Raw genomic sequence first — 23261 nt, 5'->3', positions numbered from 1 at the left:
GCAATTAAGGCAGCGATGGTGCAAAGTTCAATCAAATCATACAAAAATATTGGGGTTTTTTCCAGCACTGTAGCTAATCTGGATGGTCTGTCCCCTTTAAATCAGACAGTTCACATTCATTTTTCTGTACATTCTCTATTGATCAAAGGCCTGTCTGGAACTTTATTGCATCTCTGCTTATTGCATTTCTTCATTTCATTTCTTTCCGTGACAACGTTTGGCCCGGTGTTCAGAGAGCGACTGTTTTCATGGAAGAGGCTCATCAGATGAGAATCCAAATCAATTTGTCAGGTCATGTTTGACCGACTCATTACTGGCGGCTCGATTAAAAAGCGCAGTGGGCTCAGGTGACTGACAAGGCAGCTGAAGCCATTATGCAGAGATTTGGGATCACGTCCCAGCGTTGGACGGCCATTCCTGTCCAGAGGCCTCCTAAAGTCATCCATCATGAGGAATTTCATTTTGCTCCTTAATGTGGGCTACGTGTTGTTCTGGAAGCCGCAGAAATGATCAGAATTTGGCCAGATTGGACCGTGGAGCGAGCGTGCTCAGTCATTGTTATCATCAACTATTATTGTCTTTCATTGATTTGGCAGGAAGAGAGTGACTGGCCATGTTTGAAATGGAGGCGTGTTCCCCAGAGCGGTGCCAACACTGGGCAAGATCAAATACTCCAGCCTGTTTCCTTTGCCAAGGACGGCAATTAATGCACATTCCACTCCAGACTCGATCCTGGTTTTAAATGTCTCCAATATTTCCTTTTAAACAATTGTGGAAACAGTTTGGATTATTAACATGTGTGTCCACTCAGTCCAGCCCACAGAAGAAATGGATTGTTCAGCTTTGATGAGTACTCTAATAAATTATCATATTTGTCAAGAAACACATTCCTTTGGAATCTAGAATTTTATTTCATTTTTCTTCAAACATCCACACACACACACACACACACACACACACACAACTCACTGTTACAGCCCAGACTTCATATTAAAGAAAACATCTAAATTACACACTTTCATGCTCATTAGCTTTTCAGTATTTCATATGAGCTTGTCATGTCTAGAAAAATCTTCAGTTTAGCCATTTTATTCTTGATCCTGATGTTACTGAATCTGATCCACAACTGGACGATTGTTCAACTTTATTCACAAGCAGAATTTCATACTTTTGTTCTGAAGGAGCCAACAGAGTCCCCTGTCCGAGATTGTCCTCGCACCACGTCCAAGAAACCACCCCCACCCCCACCTGGATTAATATTTTTCCCAAATGATTAATTACATTCACTGATGATTACTTAGAAGAAAAAAAAACAAAACAACAGATCTGTTCATTTCCAATGGGCCATCTCGGTGAGCTGGGCTGTAATGGTTGCTACGCGTGAAGACTGCCTCTGTCAACACCTTCTGGAAAGACTGTGAGTGTGTGAGACATCTGCAAGTCAGAGTAACCACACACTCTGAATGAGTTGGAAACAGGGAGCCAAATAATCACATCACTTGAGAACAACTTCAGACATGCGTCATTTAATGCGACGAGAAATGTATTTTCCATTTTGTTACATATGATATTATGTATAGTTTTATGTGTCTGTCTCTATATTTGATAACACAACTTCATGAAATATAAAGTGACAATTCCAGTTTGGAGGCGATTTTACACAAATATTTTTTGTTTTTGTTTTTGCCATTTTCTGCAGAAACTGTCTAATTTAAAGGACCATTAACTATTTGTCACTTTTTTAATTATTATTTAGACATTTAACATGCTTTTTCTAAAATGTGATGTGTGGCCTCTTCTAACAGCCGGGCGCCACAGTGGCCTAATGGGTAAGGCGTGCACCACATGGCTGGTATCTCTCTCTCTCTGTCTCTCTATGCTGACAAATTAAAGCAAAATATGCCAAAAGATAATCTTTAAAAAAAAAAAAACATTGCATGCAATAATTGCATTTACATTCACTTCAGTGTTAAATTGTGGTCGTTATGTCTTTATAGGTTTCCGTGTGCTCCAGCTTTACTTTATGGCTTTAAAAGGCGTTTAGATGACGAATGGATCACAGCCACAACCAGCTGTAATTATCGCCATTACTGTGTTTACATTTCTACCAGCATTGTGGGCTTCTCTTCAGATCTTTGTCACAGGCCCTTAAGTATTTGATACCCAACATCATGCTGTGTTTATGATACCGCCAAAGCCTTTATTACTGTCTCGGCTATCATAACAGTTGGGGGACTCGCTGGGGGCAGAGAATGGTAGGCAGGCCTTTTTAGATGGGAGCACATATGCATGGTGATAGATGTAATCCTTCTCTCCCCCTCTTGCCCTCTGCTTGCTATCCCCCCGCACAGCCCTTAATAGCGACGGATCCCCCTTCAAGGCTGTGAACCCACACAGCGCTCCAGTGTGCCTTCATGCTTGTTGACTTCAGAAGGTTCTGATGTCATAATGAAGGGGGCTGGCACTTTGATATGGCTCCTCGGGAATTTCATGCTCTCTGTGTTTCGAACGGACTAAGACTCTCAGCTGGCAGGTACAGTAGAAATTGGAGTTTTATTGCCTTTGCCTGAGGGAGGGGAGAGAGTGGGGGTGGGGGGGCTGGGGGGGGATTACCCAGCCACCCCTGAGGCAGGAATAGGGCAGCCAAGGCGGCGGCAGCATCAGGCCCCTTCGCTCCCTTGAACCTTCGAGCCGCATTTCTCACGCCATCTAATCTGAAACCATGGCTCAAATCCTGCTAATCTCTTCCAAATACAAAGGGATCCAGGGTGGTATACCATTTACTCCTCCAGCGGCCTGTTCAAACACTTAATTGATTCATTGTGCCACGGGGCTATGAATCAAGAAACAGTTCCACTTATAATGTGTATCAGAAGATGCTTTGTTTGTGTTTATCTAGGCAAAGATGTATTATTTTCTGATTATGAAATCAGTCATTATGATGGTAAAACAGCTGAAGGACAATCAGAGACATGCTGCAAAGGAGGAAATGAAACAAAGAGGATATATTTTACTAAATGCAATAGCAGGCAGAGGCACAGTGGCAGATATGGTATCTGCACTTGCCAGAAACCATTTGCAAGATGTTGAGGCTTTAGAGGAAAACAGAGAGAAGCAGGGAGAGGATGAATATGTATTTGTTTTTAGTAGGGAGACACATGTTCAGTGTCTGTCTGTCAGCATAGATCTTTATTACATCAAACGGGCTGTTCGATGTCAGAACAATAGCAGGAACAAAGCCTAAGTTATTTCCTCCAATACCTTTAATGATGTAATGTATTTTGCCATCAGCTAGCGGGGAGTAGCAATCAGTTGGGATATATGGCGTTCCTACATGATTCCTGGAGCAAATCGTCAGCGCACAGCCGCACTTGACAGGGGTACAAATTTATCATTTGCTTTACGATATCCCTCCAAATCAGTTCAGAATGCCTTTTAAAGGAGGCCGCGGGGGGAAGCAGCCCAGAGACACATGTGAGTCGTCTGTTCACTAGCGTGCTCCCCACGGAGCATAAATTCTGGGCTTCCACAGCGGGACGGGCCTGAAGTGGGAGAGGACATACTTTACTAATAAAGAGTAGTTTTCCAGCTTTGCTAATGGCTTGAAGAGCAAAGGCTGACTTCACTTACAGTAACTATAACAAATTATCAGCCATTTTCATAAAAGGGAAACAGCCTTTGGTGTTCTCTGTTGATTTAACACAGTGCTGATGTAAACCACCGTTCATGAGAAGTTATTTTTTGTTTGCTGCTCTAAATATTCAGTGTCTGCTGAGTTTTTCCAGAGGAAAAAAAAAAAAGTTCACGGTGGGACACATACACTTGTATAACACCCATTGTGCTTCAATACTTGTTTGTGAACAATCACGATAATAAGATCGACAACACAGACTCCCACTTGGGAATTAGATCCAAATCTGTTTTTAATCCCTCTTTTATTAAGCAACAAATGAGCGCCGTGTTATGCTTATTTACCTCCTGCACAAAGCCTCAACCGCAGCTGACAGGGGACATTTGCATGCTTGCAGAGACATTTCTTTTTTTTTTTGGAGGGAAAATGACAATATAGCTAAATGCATTTCTCATCTTCCAGGCAATAACAAGATTAAGTGATGGATAGGCCTCCTGGGAAACCATTTCGATGCAGGCAATTACAAATTGTCTCTTCGCCACACGCTGCTCAAACAACACAGTGTCAGATGACAATTTCATTAGCTAAGATTAGAGGCGGATTGGAGAAATTACAGGATATTATTACACTTTTTTCTGCCTGAAAGATCCAATGTTGTGTTTGATGAGCTTTGGCAGATGTATCCAAACAAAAAAACAAAAAAAACCGGGAGACTTGGAGAGAATCCTGAAAGAAAACATTTGTGTCCTAAGATAGTTTTCTTTTGCATAATGGATGACATTATGCGAGAACGTGCAGATTCAAGTCAACAGCATACATTAAATAATATACAAAGTTATCTGCCTATAGTGTAAGGAAGTCAGTCAAGCATGCAGTGTCATAACAACAATCCTGTTTGTGTCGTTTAAAGCTCCCTCTGCTCTTTAGTGTTGCAAAATAATGGTTTTTACCATTTGATTTTAAAGAATTCAAATGTAGCGTATATGTACAAAAATTCAACTCTACCATGCATATTTTGCCTTTCCACGAGCTGCATGTTTCTTCTTAGCAACACATGATGACGAAGACATTTCACATATGATTACAATTTATGACTGCATTTTTGAATGGTTCCTATTAATCCGCTGCATCCACTTCTCTCTCTCTTTTCCTCTCCGGTCTCTTATTCCTGTCACAGATAGAACGGTGCAGAATGAAATGTCACCCGAGGAATCGCCGCCGCGTTTGATCTGCAAGGCGAGGAAGAGCTAAGTAATTGATGAAAGCCTGATTGGAGTGATAACTAGCTCTGGCAGCCGTTTTGAAGAATCTACGTATCCTGTAGCGTTCTGCGGCAGTGACGAGCTTCTAAGAGGAGACTATCCTGATCTTAAAAATGAGGAAGGATCTAACGAGCAGAAATAAAAACAGATCTCAAACAGATGCTCTGGTAGGAAGGCATACAACCACAGCTATTTTGAATTCATTATTTAATTCCTCTTAACCCCCCCAAATGCTCAGAAATGTGTATTTCACTTAGCTGTCATCAAGCGTGGAGCTGCTGATAGGGGATTTGCAGTGCGTTTAAGCTGTGTGTTTACTCAGTCTCAAGGCAACTCTGGCATCATGGCGACCCCTTCATCGGGTCGGGAGTATTTGAAAAGCAATCATATTTTGATGTGGCGAGCTGCTTAGGCTCTGAAACATTGACGTCCAAAATGAAGGGTTTCGCTTGTGGTGTAATTCATGGGTCCTCTTTGCGGAGGAGTGGACAGAAAATTTCTTGAGCCTGAACCCAATAGCCTCTAATCAGTGTGAGCAATGCATCAAAAGTGCAAAAGAACACACAGTATGGTGAGGGAGGAGGGGAGAGAGAGAGCTACCTTGGCTTTGAAGATGGGAAAGTTGATGAAACAGATGTGAGTATGTTGCACAGTTAAACAATAGTAGGAAAAGTGTGAAAACCTCTTCAGGGTTTGGTTAAGACAGTGGTACGTTTCGAGCAGATGCCCCGTTGAAGTTCCTACACTGGAATGCTAAATGAATGCTCGGAAAACCGTTTCCCTCTGCAGGGCGCACAAAGCATGACTCATAATCCTTAACATCCTCAATCTGACTACCAGCTTCACCCACTTGTGTGGAGAGAAAAACAGTCTGTCTTTCAGGCTGTGCATAAATACGAGATATGTGTAAAGCCTTAAAGGTCCCATGTTTTTTTCTTTCCTGTGTTTTATTTGAAGTGTTGATCCATGAGAAGATATATTTGTGGTTTTAAGAACCAAAAACCATCTCAGTGTAGTTTTACATCTCCTCTCTCAGGCTTCTCTCTGGAGCTCTAGTAACAACAGGTTGGTGAGCCAATCAGAAGAGAGGAGGCTCTGAGGCTCTCTGCCAATTGGCTGACTGTTTTCTGAGTGATCAAATAAATATATAGCAGTTTTCAGGTAAAGACCGAATCCAGCAAGGTTGGATGGTGGGTCCAGGTGGGCGGGGCTTCGGTCATGGCTGACATCAATGACTGCTTTGTTGTGACATCACAAAATTACGGAAGTACTGATTTAAGGCTCAGTATTTGAATACAGAGTGTGTGCATTTCTACACAGTTCACAGTACATGGACACTGATGGTGAATGGGGTGGAGGATGACATGCATGATATTAAATGACAGCTGAAAGCAGAAGAAATGAGAACAGATTTTTAATAGTTTGACAATGACAGCGTGATTGGCCGAAAATCTGATTGGTTAGTGAAAACACCTGTCGACAGAAGAAGAGAGAATTTATACCTCAATGATTTACAATTCTCTCTCTCTGATTGACCTTAAACTCATCTTCATTTGTGCTCACATTGCTTTGTTCTCTGTGATCTTATTGAAATTCATTTCCTGGTTGAACTTTGATAAGTAACGCATTTCACAATTGTACTATGAATCAGAAGAACAGTAAAAACATGTTGACATGAACGCCAACTGACATCTTCATTGAACCCCAACTGACATCTTCATTGAACCCAATCCAATCAGTATCTACAGTGTTTGTCCAGCAGTTTGCGTTGGTTTTAAATTTAATTTAATTTGCCATTACAGACAAAAGACAGACTCAAACTCGCATCAGCAGATCAAAGAAAAACGCTCAGTCATCATCTGGTCTGTTGCTCGTTGTTTCTTGAGCTTCCAGCGGCAGCATCCATTGGATGGAGAGCACTCCCAACAAGGTGTCCCAGCAAAAAGCCAGAGCCTGTGCTGAAAGACACATCTCACGCTCAAACTCCACTTGGTCCCAAGCAAAGCACTCTCTTGTTCATTTATCTTCCCAGGGACAGGTTGCTCTCCAACATATTAATGAATGCCAGTTGTCTCTGGGGCTCACAATCAGGAACTTCATATTTGGCCACGGATCAATCAAATACAAAAAGGCTCTGCAAGGACCCATTTATGTGTGCTGGCTGATCGATCATTTCTTCTTCACTATATTGTTTTGTATCAACTATTTGGTAACAAATAAATATAGAAATAAGAAATCCAGTTTCTTGCATCCATCACACTGATTTTATTTTATAAAGTCATCCAGCAGAGTTGTATAAAATGCTTGAGAGTTGATGTTACACAATTTTTTTTTTTTTTTAAATAAGTTAAAGGTCCTATATTGTATAAAGGTAGATTCCCATGTCATTTTTGATTATAGATCAGGTCTAGGTTCTTTATTAATACTGTGAAAGTATCAAAGCCTCAGTCCACAGAGAAATGCACACAGTCAGTATTCAGAAACTGAGCCTTAAAACCAGCCGTCAGGACTAACGTGACTTTATGATGTCACAACTCTCCATGCCCCAGCACAGCCCACCTGGACCCACCATCCAACATTGCAAGATCCGGTTTCTCTGAGTGTTTACCCGAAATCTGCTATATTTTTATTTGATCACTCAGAAACCAGTCAGCCAAACAGAGGATTGGCTGACTTCCGTGCTTCTGTTTTTGGTTCTTAAAACCACAAATATATCTTCTTATGGATCAACACTTCAAATAAAACATGTGTAACAACAACAAACAAGTGTAAAACCACCACAAGCACCATTCTTTTGTTACCCTTACAGAAAACACTTGTGTGAATGTTATTCTCTGCTCTTCTGATCTGTTCTTTTTTGCCTAACAGTAGCGATAATGCCAAACCTGGTGTTAGTATGAAATGCTCACAAGTATTTTTCCTTTGTGGTTTACATTTCAGCTGAAACTGACCTCACAGTACCTCGTACAGGTGCACTGTCTGGGGGTGCACCACGCTTTGGAGACAAACCCATAACATCAAAACCATTTTTTTTTTTTTTTTTTTTTTTAGGTGGAGCTCAGCACACACACATTCTGACTGAACTGCCAGTTTGCAGGCTTCCAAAAAAGTGTTGGAAAGCATCCTAAAAGTTAGGAATGAAAGCGTGTTGCTGGAGGGCTGCAAGTTGGAAACTCCAGCCGGGGCGTTCTTGGCAGGTGTAAGTGAACGAATAACACCCTCCCTTTTCTTGTCTGCTTCTGTTCAGAAGCCCTTGAGCAAGGCGCTTAACCTCTGTCTGCAAGGGAAGAACTTGGATAGAGCCGGGCAGCTTCCAGAGGGAAGGGTATGAAAGTGAATCAAGGCATTCCTCAGAAACAACGTAGGTCTGCGGCAGATTCGTCTGCGCATAAATAAACGTTAAATAAATGTCTTTGTGGGAAGATTTCACTACAGTAACAAGCGGAGCTGGAAATTTGCTGATTCAACAATCATCTGGAGAGGCCTGAAGTGCAGACGTGCCTGCGAGAGGTTAAGTGGCCCTTCAGTCTGTGTCGTTTAAAAAGGCTTTAATGGCGAGCCCACAATAACAACAGTAACACTGTCACAGACACTCACCTCTTTTATTGCACGCGCCTCGGCCCCTGGAAGGATTGATGTGTCGCCATAGCAACATTGACCCTTAAAGTCTCATTGCAACCCGAGCCCAGGCCCAGATTTATGGGTGTTTTCAGCTTGTTACAGCAGATTTATCTTCACAATAAAAAAGAACAACAATCTGCAGAAATCATTAAGGGGAGTCTGTTGGAAAGTCTGGGGTTAGAGGCGAAGGTGTGCCAGAAGCAGCTGAAAAATAATGTTGATATGATAAACTATAAACACTGGGACGTTAAGCAAGGACCCTCTCGAAAAGCACTTTTGTGTATGAATGACTTAATATCCTGCATTGGTCCAATTTAATGAGGTAAACTTCTGATTGTAAAGAATCTTTTACACGCTTCTTTTTCGTCTGTGCAGACATTTTTTTTTTTCTTGGTGTACATGTGCTTCTGTTCAAATTTTGGCTGTACTAAATTAATTTGGTAACTGCACATGATTCTGCAAATTGAAGTTCTGGGAAAAGTAATTTATAGTTTCTTCACTTTTGGAGGGATTGCCGTCATCATTTTTCTTTCCCTGAATCACTCTTGCATGTCTGTCATATGTGATGAGGCAAAGATATTCAAAACCCCAAGAACTCCTCTGGCACCTCTTGATGATACTCAAGACTTCTTCAGGAATTCGACTGGAAGTTGGCGTGGAATGGTCTGTAGTCAGAGATGAAGTCATTAGCATAGCGCGCTGATAAAGACAGATGACACAAGGAGAGTGGTGACGAGGAGCTGGAAGGGTAGAAAACAGTCAGGAGCAGTGATGGCTGGGCTGGTATTTTAAACGGGACATCTTCATTCCTCCCTGCCGACGTGAGTGATCCTCCTCCATTCGCCACGGTAGGAAGCTGCGTGACCCTGCTGGGGCAGTCCGGCTGACTGGCCCTTCTCCAGGGCAGCCAGCAGCCCATCCCTTAAGCAGGCTTGACCGACCTGCAGTCACACACTCTGCGGTCAAGCCCTGGGCAGGGGGATTTGAGATGTGACAGCATAATCAATTTCCATGATTCATGATCACCCCGAATGGAGGGCGCGCTGAGCGACCGGGCAGCTGAAAGTGGAGAGCAGAAGGGGAATGCTGACAACAGAGTCCACGGCCATGTATAGCAGCAGAGAGACGCTCTTCTTCTGGCTCTGCTGCTCCTGTTTGTTATAGCATCAAAAATATATACGAAAACTGTGAAGCTCATGCCACTTTTATGGGGAAAATTCTCCTCTCACTGAACGCCCTCCAGAGGAAAGTCAGAGCTCAGGGTCAGCCGCAGTGCAGAGGAGCACCCTGGAGCTAATAGTGATTCACATCCAGATTCATGAAGATTACAATGCAAAGAACCAGATGAACTTTATTTTGGTGCTTGTGTTGCTCGAGGTAACTGCACAGACGGTTTATATTAAATACAACTCAACCAATATCGACAGTGTCACAAGAAGAGCAAATTGCCAATTCGTCGCCACGTAGAAACCGTGTGCTTCAGCTTCAAGGCAGTCAAGGAAGTAAGACTTAAAAATAAAGCGCCTGCTTTCTGCAGCAGTGACTGCAGTGGATCTGAGCGGGAAAAATCAACCTTTTGCCTTTTAAAAAATCTTATGGCAACAGTTGTTTGATTCAGCCATTCACTTTCTTTATTTCAGTCTTTTTAGTTAGTTGTTTTCTATGTTAAAGATCTTTTTTTTCCCCAAGCAAGTTTCACCTGATTTATACTGTAAGTGTTGGTCTATATATTTTCTAACATGGTGCTTCTGCAGTCATTTCTATGAGCAATATTAAATTTATCTCAGCTCAAATGCACAAACACACTCAGGAAAAGTTTCAGGCAAGTTTCTTTTAATTCTTTTTACCAGTTATGAGTTTATTTATTTCTCTATAGCCTGACTAAAATTATTTTTTTAACTGTGTGGCTCTAGATTGAATTGGAAAGGTTTTTATAATGCTAAAAATACATGAAAAAAAAAAAAGAAAAGAAAGAAAGAAAAAAAAAAAGACCCAGCCAGGCTTGGCATTCACTCAAATCAGACCAGGTTTTTATTCCATGTGTGGTATAGGGCCAGACATCTGAGTAAAGGACATATTTGCCATGAACCGTGTTATCCTTGTAAAACCCTGGGTTTATGTTTTCTGCCTTGGGAAACTGTTAGATTCCTGTCAGAGGGACTGAATTCTGGAAGGAGGAAGGAAAAATCTGCTAAATCCTGATCCATCAATCCATCAGATCTCATAAGCAGGATAAGCTTGAGATTTACGAACGCCGCTCATTAATTTTTCCTGACGTTTTAATTGCGAGAGCATTTCGTTTATTCCTCACACCGCTTTCAAAGCAAAAACAAGTTATCCGAGTTAATCCAAGTTATTATACCATTTCATAAATGGTCATCAAATATGCCTGTGTTCAGCACGGGGCTGTTTTCCCCTGTTGCCCTCTGCAGTTCACTGATAACTCAGTGGGCCGACACTTGTTCACGTCTGCAGCCCGTGTGAATGACTGTAACAGCTGAAAATCTGTGCAGATGTGAGACTTTGTCGCTGTGGATAATGTCACAGACTCGTAAACGCCGTCTTGAGACTGAGAAATTGAATCTATAGTCGCTCCCTTGCATTCTCGGCGGGGCTCATCCCTTGACCTTTCCGACCCCAAGAAATACTTCAGATATTAATGTTAGACTGGAAGGATGGGGCTGAAAATAAAACAATGTCGTCATGAGAACGGATCTCACTAAAAATGTAAATTATGTTAATGCTTTGACTTTTGTTATTCACATGAAGTCAAATTTGATCCATATTCAAATTTTACATGTCAAGCTGTGCATCTTGCTGTGACTGTCAGCGTCTGGTGTGTTGAAATCACTGAGAACGTCTTAATATAGAATAGAATAATAGTTCCTTCCTTTATTATTACAAAACAAAACAAAAGATGTTACTGTTGAAATCTATAACCTTGGGGGTGATATCTCACCTTCCAAATCATTTCAATTTATTACAACATTTCCTGGCACCGTTTAGCAAAAGCACTTGGAGACACTATGTGGAGCCAACCTCACGTCTAGTTTCACTTATTTTTGTATTTGAAACACTCCTTGATGTCAGCAGTCTGATGGACTGTCACGCATCAAGAACTAAAGACGCACAGAACAACAAAACACCACTTCTCTGACGCAGAAATACAGTTATTAGTACAAGTTCTTGAGTTAAAATGAAGCTCAAAGAGTTGCGACTAAAGTTAAGGGTCTATTAGATAGACCTGTGCAGACTCCATCCATTGTAATGCTGAATACTTCCCCCTGTTTATTTTTTATTCGATACAACACCTAACAATAAATTTAACTATACAAACTTTATGGAATGTGGGTTTAAAATGCACAGTAGGGCAAGTAGAGGAGTTTACGGAGCTATGCTAACAATATGCTTCCTGCTCGTTTTTAAAAAGGCTAATTTTCAAGTTCAAATTAGCCGAACGAGCCTTTAGCCGTAGCTAGCTAGTTAGCTTACCTAGCCACCTTACCTGCAAGTTATGGGTCGTAAATGATTAAAAAATAAAGTGGCAAAGGTAGTTAAAAAAAATATTTATATTCCTTAATTGACCTTCTAATTATTCAGTTGTGAGACCTGTAAATTATTATTTTAAAATCCATAGATACAGTATTTATTCACATAAAAAGGCCACAAAAAAATCAAACAGTAGAAATAAAGTCGTAAATAAGAGGCTGGTTAGTCGGCTTCGTCTCGCGTCGAGACTCCCTCCTTGTTTTGTTTGTCCACCTCTCAAGGTCATGGTCCCTGCTGGCCCATTAGCAGACCATGGCTGCCCTGTGTGCTATACATGGAAAGGGTTGGTGGTGGTGTGTGTGCATGGAGAGGGTGGTAAAGAGGAGGGGCGGAGGGGGGCGGAGGGGGGTTACAACTCAAGACTTGATATGTCTGTCTCTCAAAGGCCAGCAGGAGATTGGCCTCTCCTGCCCAGACGACCGCTGACCCCCGTGGAGACAGTCCCGCGTCAAGTTGCTGCCAGGTCCCTTTGAAAACACCTCGGCCTTGCTTGAGTGATTGGCCATATGGGCAACAGTGCCATCCAGGAACCCCCCGCTGGGCCAGGCATGGGGTGTGGGAGGCATGAGTGGGAAGCATGGCTGCCTCCCCCCTTCCCAACTCCCATATTCCAGTCATCTTGTCTCTAGTATCTCCACAGTATTTCTTAACACAACTACATGCTGTAATTCACTGCATAGTAAGACAGGATACCCCCTCACATTACACGCATACAGACATACGTTCAACACACTCAAGCACAAGCATGCATGTGAACATAGACCCGTACATACATCCTGTCATTATCAGAAAGTACAATTATGTTTTTGTTTTGATCAAAGAAACATTATTTAACATGTAAAATGAATGTGATAAATCTCAGTTGACAGTTGCACATGTTCATCTATGGTACGTTTTAACAAAGCCTGTCCTAACTATATTTAAAGCGTGCTAGCAATTACATTTTTGACAGTATTAAACTAAAAATTAACAGTTTTTATTTTCGACTCACAGCAAATATCTACAGGAAGAAGTGGAGACAGATGAACCTCACAAGGCGAGTGTGTGCTATGAAAGTGTAAGTAGGATGAAAAACACACACACACACACAAACTTACACAGCATGATTACATTTCCTGTTTCATCTACTACATATTATCATATATGGCTATGTAAGAAAAACATGAATAATTCCATTGATTTTCATTGTTCTTATACTTGCGTCCCTGATGCTGTACAACATAACTTTGGCAAATGTTGTCTTTGTCTGTCTCAGTTTATTTCTAAATATTATTTTCTTCTTCCCAGTCGGCTAAACGGGCAATAACTTAAAAAAATAATTTCCCATCGGTTCCAAAAAAAGTTCAGTCCAAACATTTCTGCTCATTAAATCATCAGCCGAGTTCCACGAGAGGATACGCCACATCAGTGTGTTTCCACACTGTGAAACTCTGTCAACACGTGTAATAAAAACAGAAATGCTTCATCATCAGGCTAAAGAGTGTTTTCACTCAAGTCTGACCTGATCACGTTATTTGTCTGTCTGGAACACAACAGGTGAAAATGAAACACCTGTGAAATGAATCTATTGGCCTTTGTTTGTCCTGCTCCAGCACGATGTCTCAGTAATATGATATTATGTAATAATGAAAACATATTTAACGCTGTTGCTCAGTGTAGTTAACAGATGAAATAATGATGGGTGCACCGGTAACTCACCTGGTTAGGTGTGTTTATGGCCGGGACCCTTCGCTGCATGTCAACCCCTCCCTCCCCTCCACTGTCGCTATAGCTACCATAAAGTAAAAGTGTCACCAAAAAAAAACTGATTAAATGATGCTGCCATATGAATAATGGAGTAAGACTACAAATAATCTGCTGTTACCACAGGGGGTCGTGGAGTTTTCCATGCGGTTCACACCACAGGTTTACGCTCTTCAGACATCAACTCCCCCCCACCCCCCCACCCCACCCCACCCCCCCACACACACCTGCAGCACATCAAGCTGCATATCTATACAAATTGAAGCATCGTGACTTTTAAAATATAAAACTCCAGGCGGGCCAAATGGCCTGCAGTTATCAGTACCAGCTGAAGAATGAAATACGTTAGCCCCCCCTTAAGTGGCATTTTTATTTATTTATTTAGACCTGATAACAAGAGTCGTAAAGCCATTCTGAGGCGTCCCCCTCTCCCCCTGCCACCCTTCCTGCGCTGTCAGACCTCAGGTTCAAAACACTTACTGCCGCTGCTTCTGCTCGAGCAGCATTGGAAACATTTCACCAGAGTTGTAAATCTCCTTGCCAGATATTTTTCTTTGATTCCCCCCCCACACACCACCACCACCATCACCCCCCCCCCCCCCCCCACCCCCCCTCGTCCACCTCTCTTCTCTCCGTGCACATCACTCTGTGTTTCTTTTGCTGACGACTGTGCAAAGCCTCAAAGGCTTGTTTGGCAGCAGCGAAGAGACAGGGGGGTTAAAATGAGCAAAAGTAATTTCACGTTTACGGGTACAAATTTGCTCACATTTTGTTTCAGTTAAACGTTGTCGGCCGCACACTTGTCTCAGTGAGAGGCGGGGGAATCCCCCTTGGAATTCGCCGTTTCCAGTCCATATGCTTTGTTTCACATGGTTTTGCTCTTTTTCTTTTTTTATTAATTTACCAGGCCATCTGGTCTTGGCCTGAGTCACTCCCAGGTCAAACAGTACTTTGACTTCACATTAACAGAGAGGGGTTTTTTTTTTTTTTTTTTTCTTTCTACTTCAGGCGTGGACTGCAGGGAACATTTCAAAATATAAAACGGTGTGATAACAGATATGCGTAAGCTAATAATCCCATATGTTAGCACGTCTCCAACTGGGATAAGCCGTCTTTTCACTCTTTTAAATGATACAGAAATACATTTCTACCTTACACTTCAATAACATGTGGCCCAGTCATAAATCTAAATGTAAGTGTAGCACACTCTTTGGCCTTTAAAGGACTAAAATATTAGCTCTGTTAAAGAAATTAAAGTGCTAGAGACTTTTTTGTTTTTGTTCTGGTTTTGCTCCTCTAAAGTAAAATAATTTAAACCCTCCTCGACAGCTGTATTCTTGTCGTATTATGCTAACTACCATATTATACCGTTGTTATCTGCTTTCAGACATTGTTTGGCTCTCGCTCTTTGCTATGAATGTCTGATCCTGACACTGTTTATTAGGAGGGAAGTGTTCTGGGAGAGAGAAAAAAGGTCCAGTGGGCCTCAAGATCACATGCAACCCTTGTTTGCTCAGCCAGCTGCACCCTTACGAAGGCAAAAGTAACATGAAACACTTAACGGCAGCTCGACAAAGGTCATAAATGAAGTCAAGGTGTCAAACAGGTGCAGGAGAAGAAGAGAGTGGGAGGAATAAAAGTGAGCGGAGGGAGGCGCTGTGAAAAAGAGGGGATGAAGAGACGTTTCACCGGACAAACTTCGACCTCTCGTTCCGAGCTAGACGGTGTTGTAATAAATTACAGGTCGTTAAGGGCCTGGACACCTCCTGGCACCCACTTCAAAAGAGTTCTGAGGTTCTGCCTGTTAGCTTCAGATTTGGCATGGAGGACGGGCAGGTTGTGATCCAGTTGTCTCTCCTCTGGTGCCTCCACATCTGGCTGGCAGCACCTTGGCTGAAATTGAGACTTTGTGTCTCCTGAAGTTTTCCTGTGACATCTTTATGAACGCTTGCTGTTAGCCATCACAGCACCCACCGGCGTTCAGGCCGTATCTCTCGCAATAAAACCCACAACTCACACCCGTGACCGTTCCTCACTCACCCCTTGTTCCCGACTCTGGAGCTCCAGCGATGGTCAACCCTTAATGCGAAACATTTGGACTGTCTTCCGATTCCACGTCTGGACGAAAAAGGCGCTGCTAAGTAGAACCTTGCAAGCTTACTCTGGATCCATCTTGAGAGAGTTGTGAGCGGCAGAGGAAGGAACCTGCACACCTTGTCTACATTACTACAATGGAGGCCTTTTATGTTGCTCTCCTATCAATGAATCTATCTCGCCTACACTGATTTATTAGTTGGCCTGGAAGTGCCCCCCAAAGCCTCCAACCCCCTAAAGTTCTCCCTTTCTTGTACAAGTCCAAAGGAGAATAAAATAAGAGAACGGTGTGTTGTTTTTTTTTTTGTTTTTTTGAAGCCCTGACCTGTACTGCCACCATCTCTGTAAAACGGCCCTGGCATGGAAACAGTGCTTATTGTAGGCTGTGAACAGGTGCAGAGTGGGAACCGTGAGCCAGAGAAGGTACATAAATTACACGGCAGGCCAAATCACTGAGCGCTGTTGCTGTGTTAATCTGCCAAGAACTTTGAAGGCCAGGACAAGTGAAGTCACCCTGGGAAGAAAAAAACAAAAGCTCTTCCTTTTGGAGTGGACTGCCACCATCAAAGTTTATAACTGAACTGCAAAGCTGAGACTCTTAAAACATTTGATCATAACCACAACTTTGGTGTTGGAGACCATTGCTTTTAACTTTACGTAGTAAAACTTACAGTATGTGTTTTTATAATATGAAAATGAAACAGTTTCATATTGAAATGTCATCATCGATGAAGGTTGAACATACAAAACAAACTATAAAAATCAACCTCAAACTGAAAATGTGACGTTAAACCAAAAGTAGAGATCTTCAACTCTTGAATTTTCCCGTTGCCGTCACCTTCTCCTGGTGCGGATTCAGTGTCTCGTCTTTTCCAAAAGAACTGAACCATGAACCAGGTGATTTAAACTGGTAACATTAACAAAATAAACTAAAATCATCGTGGAGCGGCTGAGTTTTGCTCGGCTTGTTTCTCTGAGAATTTAAGATCCGAGCGTTCAGTGACCAAAATCCTTCATCTGACAAATCTATAATTAAAAACAACCAAGACATAAAAAGTAATGTGGCTTCAAACTGGATATAAAGTCCACAACACTGACGCATGTGACGCTATTGACAGGCAACCAAATGAAACGGACAATTACCGTGATTAAAATCACAGACAACATTTGTGATAATGTAAGAACAGAACTCAACAACATATATTACACAGGTCTAAGTTTTTACTTTTTTATACATTTTAATGCAGAAAAGTTACATTTCATATATTTAAATTTAATCACCTAATCTTTTTGTCACTAATGTAAGCATCAATAAAATCAATACCCCATCCCGGTTGGTTGTTTTCGTATCTCTAACCACCAAACAACCAAAGATTAGAGCCTAATCAATACATCTTTATGTTGCCCTTGAGCAAGGCACTAAAACCACAACAGCTTTATTAAATCTGCTGTTGTTATACTGGGCGGCTCTCAGCTGAAAGTGTGATGCTCTCTGTGGAAGTGAATGCATGCTCAGCAAATTATCTCTGAATTTTTAACAGCTGTTGTGTTGTTGGAGAACATGCAACATAATAAATATTCAGTGGAAACACTCTGTATCTCAGCCATCTTCACGCAGCGGAAAACATATAGTAGATGCAGAAGTGTCAGGTTGAATGTCGTACAGAATATCAAAATACATTGTCTTGAGTCAAAATAAAAACAGCAACTCGGAGGCTTATTCAAAGGAGCTTTGCTGTCGCTACATGGCCAACGTTAGCATTATCGGCTGTTTACTTACCAGTCCAGAAGAAACGTTGAGTTGTCTCCAGTGGTGGAAAGAAATGCCAGTGTTAACTATTGTTACTGTTACTTTTCGTCTACTTAAGTTAGCATGCTAACCAGCTAGCCCCGGCCCGTTCCACCCATCTCCTCACTTTCCGTTAGCGGCTCACTGTAGCTTCCAGTCTGCCCTGAAGAAGTAGCCTAGCACTGAGCGATGAAGTTACACCTTTTATTAAATGACAAATTGGTGAGACGTTTCCCTCTACTTTTATGCTAAACTAACGATTTCCCAAATTGTCCAATTATTCCTTCAACTTGTAAGTCTCATGTGCAGTTGGGTTGGGATAGTGATAGCTAGTTAACCAATGCTGTTTTTACCTAAGCTCAAGCTAATTCATATGCTAGCACGCAATTAGCTCCTTATCAAAAAGACCACAGAACCCGTTCATGTGGAAAATGCTGCCAACTCTTCTCTGATGTTGTTTCCCACAGGGGAAGGACATCCAACATGGCTGCTAGAGGGTACATGTGTTGCACCTTGAAAGCCAGAACTTCCATCTTTTTTGTGGACCCGACAGCAGACAGGAAGTGTCAGTAACATAAGGGGGTGGGGAGTTCTTGGCTGTGGTGTGGCAGGACTGCCTGGGGGGGGCACGTGTGACAGACAGGTTCATTGTGGAGCTGTAGGCGCCTAGAAACCTTGCTGGGCTCCCGGTGGCGTCCCTCACGGCACTGTCCACGCACACTGTCACTGCAGAACAATGGACTCGGCCCCAGCGCAAGACAGCTCCTATTCCAGCGGTATGTGCAAAGTCCTCGGGGCGTGGTGCCATCGCCGGGGGCACGGAGCATCTGATAGTGAAACACACAGCTGTCCTGATTGGCTGCTGAGACCAGAGAGCTGCATAAACGCATGCACGCATGCATACGGGAGCATTTACAAGCACATGCATGCAGAGAAACAGAGAAATATCATATGCACATTAAGCACACATTTGCATGCACACATACAAATTCCCACATTTGATATTTGTCAAAGCAGAGAGAGGAGACTGCAGCCAAGAGGCAGAACCAGAGAACGTCTGTCAGAGAGAGAAAAAGGGGGAAAAACAGAGAGAGTCTAAATGCAGAGGGGCGGCTGAGGGCATTCCCTTTGGCTTTGACAGGAGAAATAAATCATCGCAATTATGGGCCGGCCCAAGTAAATGGGGACAGGTCACCCTTATCATTCCCAAGTTCAAGGTGTTTCCTGCTCATCTGAGCCAGACAGGCCCCGTTGCCAACAGACCCACGGCCAATGACAGAGATTTAAATGTGCCCTGGATCCTTGTGAAACACTTGGCACAAGCAGAGCGCTGCTTCTTCACATCCCAGCAGACGTTTTGATGTTGACTAGATATCGATATGGCAGCGATGGGGACGTACAGCGACAATCTGAACATTTAGATGGTGTGGTGTGGTTGTTCATGGCCGCTGCCAGCCACTGTTTGGAGAAATCAGGGCCTAAATATTCTACTTCAAATCAAACTCAAAAGCTGTTTTTACACAGATTTCTATTGTAATTTTCTAAAAGTACACTTCAGGATTGCTGTTTGTGCTCGTGTGTTTGAGATAGAAAGTTAAAGAGAGTATTTACAGTCTCAATGTGTGTGTGTGTGTGTGTGTGTGTGTGTGTGTGTGTGTGTGTGTGTGTATTTAAGAGTGTGAATGTGGGAGGTGCCTCACCAGTTCCTATAACTACTTCAGCAGGAAACTGATATTTAAACAGACGACATTCAGCTCCAAATCAAAAGACATATTTATATATCTATATATATAAATTATAACAATAATATAAATGAACAGCTCTCTCTTCTGCCTCTTCAGCGCCAGACTGTGCAACCTCAGAAACACCATTAACACACAGCCACCTCTTTAATCTTTTGTTTCTTCACCTCTTTCTGTCTTTCTTTCACCGGCACCATCTGACTGTTTTGCTTTTATCCCCTTTTCATTCTTGTTTTTCCCCCTTTTTTCTGTCTTGTGGGTGCGAGTAGGGGAGCGCAGGACAGGGGGAAATTGGTGTAATGAATTTAGGGCACTCATGCTTGCTGAGGCGAGCCTCCCTTGGCTGCTCGTAGCCATTAATCTTCCGCACTCTGTCAGAGCAAAATGTGCCCACAATAGGCAAAGGGGGAGCTCAAATTGACTACCAATTACGCGCCTGTGAATAAAGGATATGGAGAGAGGAGGGAGGGCACAATATGGTTCAGCAGCAACGTTTATTTTAACCCTGCGAGCGTCGCAGGAGCGTAAAGGCCTGGAGATAGAGAGAGTGTGTGTGTGTGTGTGTGTGTGTGTGTGTGTGTGTGTGCGTGTGTGTGTGTGTGTGTCCGCTCAAGGGTGAAGACTCTTTCCTTGCTCGTTTATCTCAGGGTGTAGTGGTTCACGCCACCATGGGGTGTAGTAGGTGGCAGAGGCACTGCTGCATTTTAGAGGTTTTAACAACAGTCTTAACAACCACTGTGTGGAGTTACTAGTTACTTTGCTGATTAGGATTTAGACTTTATCAGAGAATTATGGTAAAATCTACTGATATATCAAATGCTGAAACAATCAGTCCATTACGCAATTAGTCAATTAACAGAAATAATTAGACCATTTTATTGCTGCTTTTTGTTTTTTTGTTTTTGTAAATTGAACACTTTAGGTTTTAGACTTTTGCTCAAACAAAATCAAGTATTTTAACTTCTGCTGTGTATTTTCCACTGAACATTTTGAGTGATTAATTAATATCCATAGATACCTACCCTGTGTAGAAAAAAAAAAAGGTGACTTTACTTTTTCATAAGACACTGTATTGGTCATAACAATGTATTCCAGCTGGTGCAGTTTGACTCTTTCTCAGGGCCCTGGATGCTTCTTTCACCGCTGTAATACCAAACCTGAACAGACCCTGATAAAGGATTTGTTAATTATTCTAAGGAGCCTGTTTACATTCAGCGCAGTTAACATATAACTTAGCTTGTTGCTCACTGGTGAAATTATGTTTATATTTGAAAATGGCTTTTGCGCCGCGGCTATGAAAATGTTTTTACAGTACTGAAGTCGGTGTAGACTGTAACACTGAATCAAGCTGAACCGAGATAATGCTTGTTCAGGGAAGTTCAGTTGTTATTATGATTGCAGCCCTGATGGTTGTGATTATTTGAGGGCCATGTTTATTGTATTACCCACAAGAACATGACAAGAACTAATAAGTTCCTTAATTGTATCTGATTTCATTCAAGCCTAATTTTGCTATTGGAGACACGGGCCAGTTTGCTTGGAAACCAACTCCCTCTTAATAAGACCATTACACGAAGGGTGTGCTCAACATGTGGCTGAGAAAAAAAGGATTTGACTTGAACACTGGAAGATAAATCAAACGCCTTAATGAAGTTTGACTCTCAGGATTAGGGAATTTAGGCCCAAGTTGCTCTGAAGTTATGCACAGTTTATAATTCCAAGAAAAACTTTCACAGCTAAAATAATACATTTCAAAGCTGCTCGCTGTTGGACGCTTGGTCTCTGCTGTGTTTTGTGAATTTCAACGGGACGTGTTGCTGGTGTAAAAAAAAAAAAAAATGGCTGGAATGAAGTTCAGAGTCTCCAAAGCATGCGAGGAATGTACGGTTTTCCATGCATAGGCCGATATACAGCTAGAATAAGATCATTAACATTGTGCAGGGAGCTGTTTTATCATGTGAAGATCCAAGTATTAAAATAGCTGGTGGTAATCTGTAAACTATGAATCATAGTTATCACAGTTTGCTGTTTTCTTACCATGTTTTTATTTTCTTTACTTTTTTTATTTTTTTTACTGATGATAAAATACTCAAATTCTCACCAGACAGTAGATTGAAGCTGATTTTTAAAAACAAAACTGTAAAAACAGCAGATTCTGCAAAGCTTCAGGAAAAAAAAACAAATGAAATCATCAGAGAGATGTAAGATTACAAGCTGTCATCCGTGTACACGAGGGGATAAATGCCACGGGAGAGTCCATTTGCCGGTTTGCATTTTGTTGTTTGTCTTTCAACATGACATCAGGAACATAACTCGTCCTCAAAATCTCCCTCCTCTCACTTTTCCACTCACTTGTCAATCAGCGTGTGTTCGTCCTGAGACTCGGGTTTCTGTAGGTGGTGCTGTTTCTTTTATCTGTTCCCCCCACGGTGACTCACTACTTCTGTTTATTTCAAACATTCCTGAAACACAACATGCCTCCAGATTTCCCACTGAACTTGCACCAGACACACACTGCGTGAACGATAATGTCAGCGATTTCAAGGACTGGTTACGGGTTTAATCACTTCCTAATAATCAGCACGAAGGAGTAGCAAAAATTTTCTTTCACAAATGTTGGCGGACAAACAGCAACGTCACTGTAACCTTCCCAAATTCTCACCCAGAGAAACCTCCTGTATACGTCCTGACTTCAGTCTTTGTCTGTGAAGGCACATGGCAGCCTGTGTCCCGGCCTGTCGGGGTGGGGAGAGGGAGGGAGGGGGGGGGGGGCAGATGGACGATGTTGTTCTGGGTGGGATGAAAGAGGCGTGAAGGAGGCACAGTCAGCCAACTGCTCAGGGTCATGTAGGGGTTGTGCTCTGCGTTCGACAGAGAGAGAGAGAGAGGCAGCGTGACTTCAAGACACCAACCACAGAATCTTAACAACGCCCCCCCCCATCACACACACACACACACACACACACACACACACACACACACACACACACTCACAGTCCCTAACACAAACATTATTAACAAAACAAACACACTGATTGACAAGACAAGTCGAGTGTCACTGAGAAGATCATGTGACTGTTTCTATTGTATAAAAAGTCTCTTTTTATACGAGGATGACGATCAATACAAGTGAAAGCTGGAGGTGGGAGATGTTTCAACTTCTTTGAATTCTGCATTCTCCGTTTCCAGAAGCCCAAACTCACTGGATTGTCCAGACGCTTCTGCTTCACATTCTTCAGCTGCTCAGCGATGAAACAGGGTTATAAATGGAGAAGAAGAAGAATCTCCTTGTGAAACCCATCAATCCACTATCTACTGTAAACCTGCTCGTCCCGCGCAGGGTCACAGGCTCCTGCTGAACCACGGAGACGCCAGGCAGATATTTTAGTTCGACGTCTGCTTTGATGTAGTCGACCTGTCTGTTTGTCTGTGTCCATCAGAGACCAGTTCGCACAGCAGCACAGACTTCCTGATCTGATCTGCGTTTTCGACTCTTTTGTCCGCAGTTCAATAAAGAAGAAGACCAGCAACCTCACTCGAGTCGCTCTACGTTCTCAGCGCCCACCTGCAACACATTCAGTCACCTACACACCTGGCAGATACACATTGTGACCACGGCCTTACACTTCTGGCTATTTTACAACCAGCGTACTCAAATCCGGGAGTCGTAACCTCTCAGACTGATATTTTATCTGCCTGCTGGAACGTGCACTCCTGCACTCTGGGTGGGGAACACAATACGACGGCTGCTGGGAGAAAGTCTCACCGCTGTGTCGCTACGCCCTCTCGCACTGACAGAGGGAGAGGGACACATCAATCTTTCACTAATT

This window comes from Seriola aureovittata, chromosome 8, assembly GCF_021018895.1.
Source record: "Seriola aureovittata isolate HTS-2021-v1 ecotype China chromosome 8, ASM2101889v1, whole genome shotgun sequence".
In the NCBI taxonomy this organism is placed as follows: Eukaryota; Metazoa; Chordata; class Actinopteri; order Carangiformes; family Carangidae; genus Seriola; species Seriola aureovittata.
The sequence above is the reverse complement of the archived record's forward strand: the minus strand, read 5'-3'. Positions refer to the sequence as shown.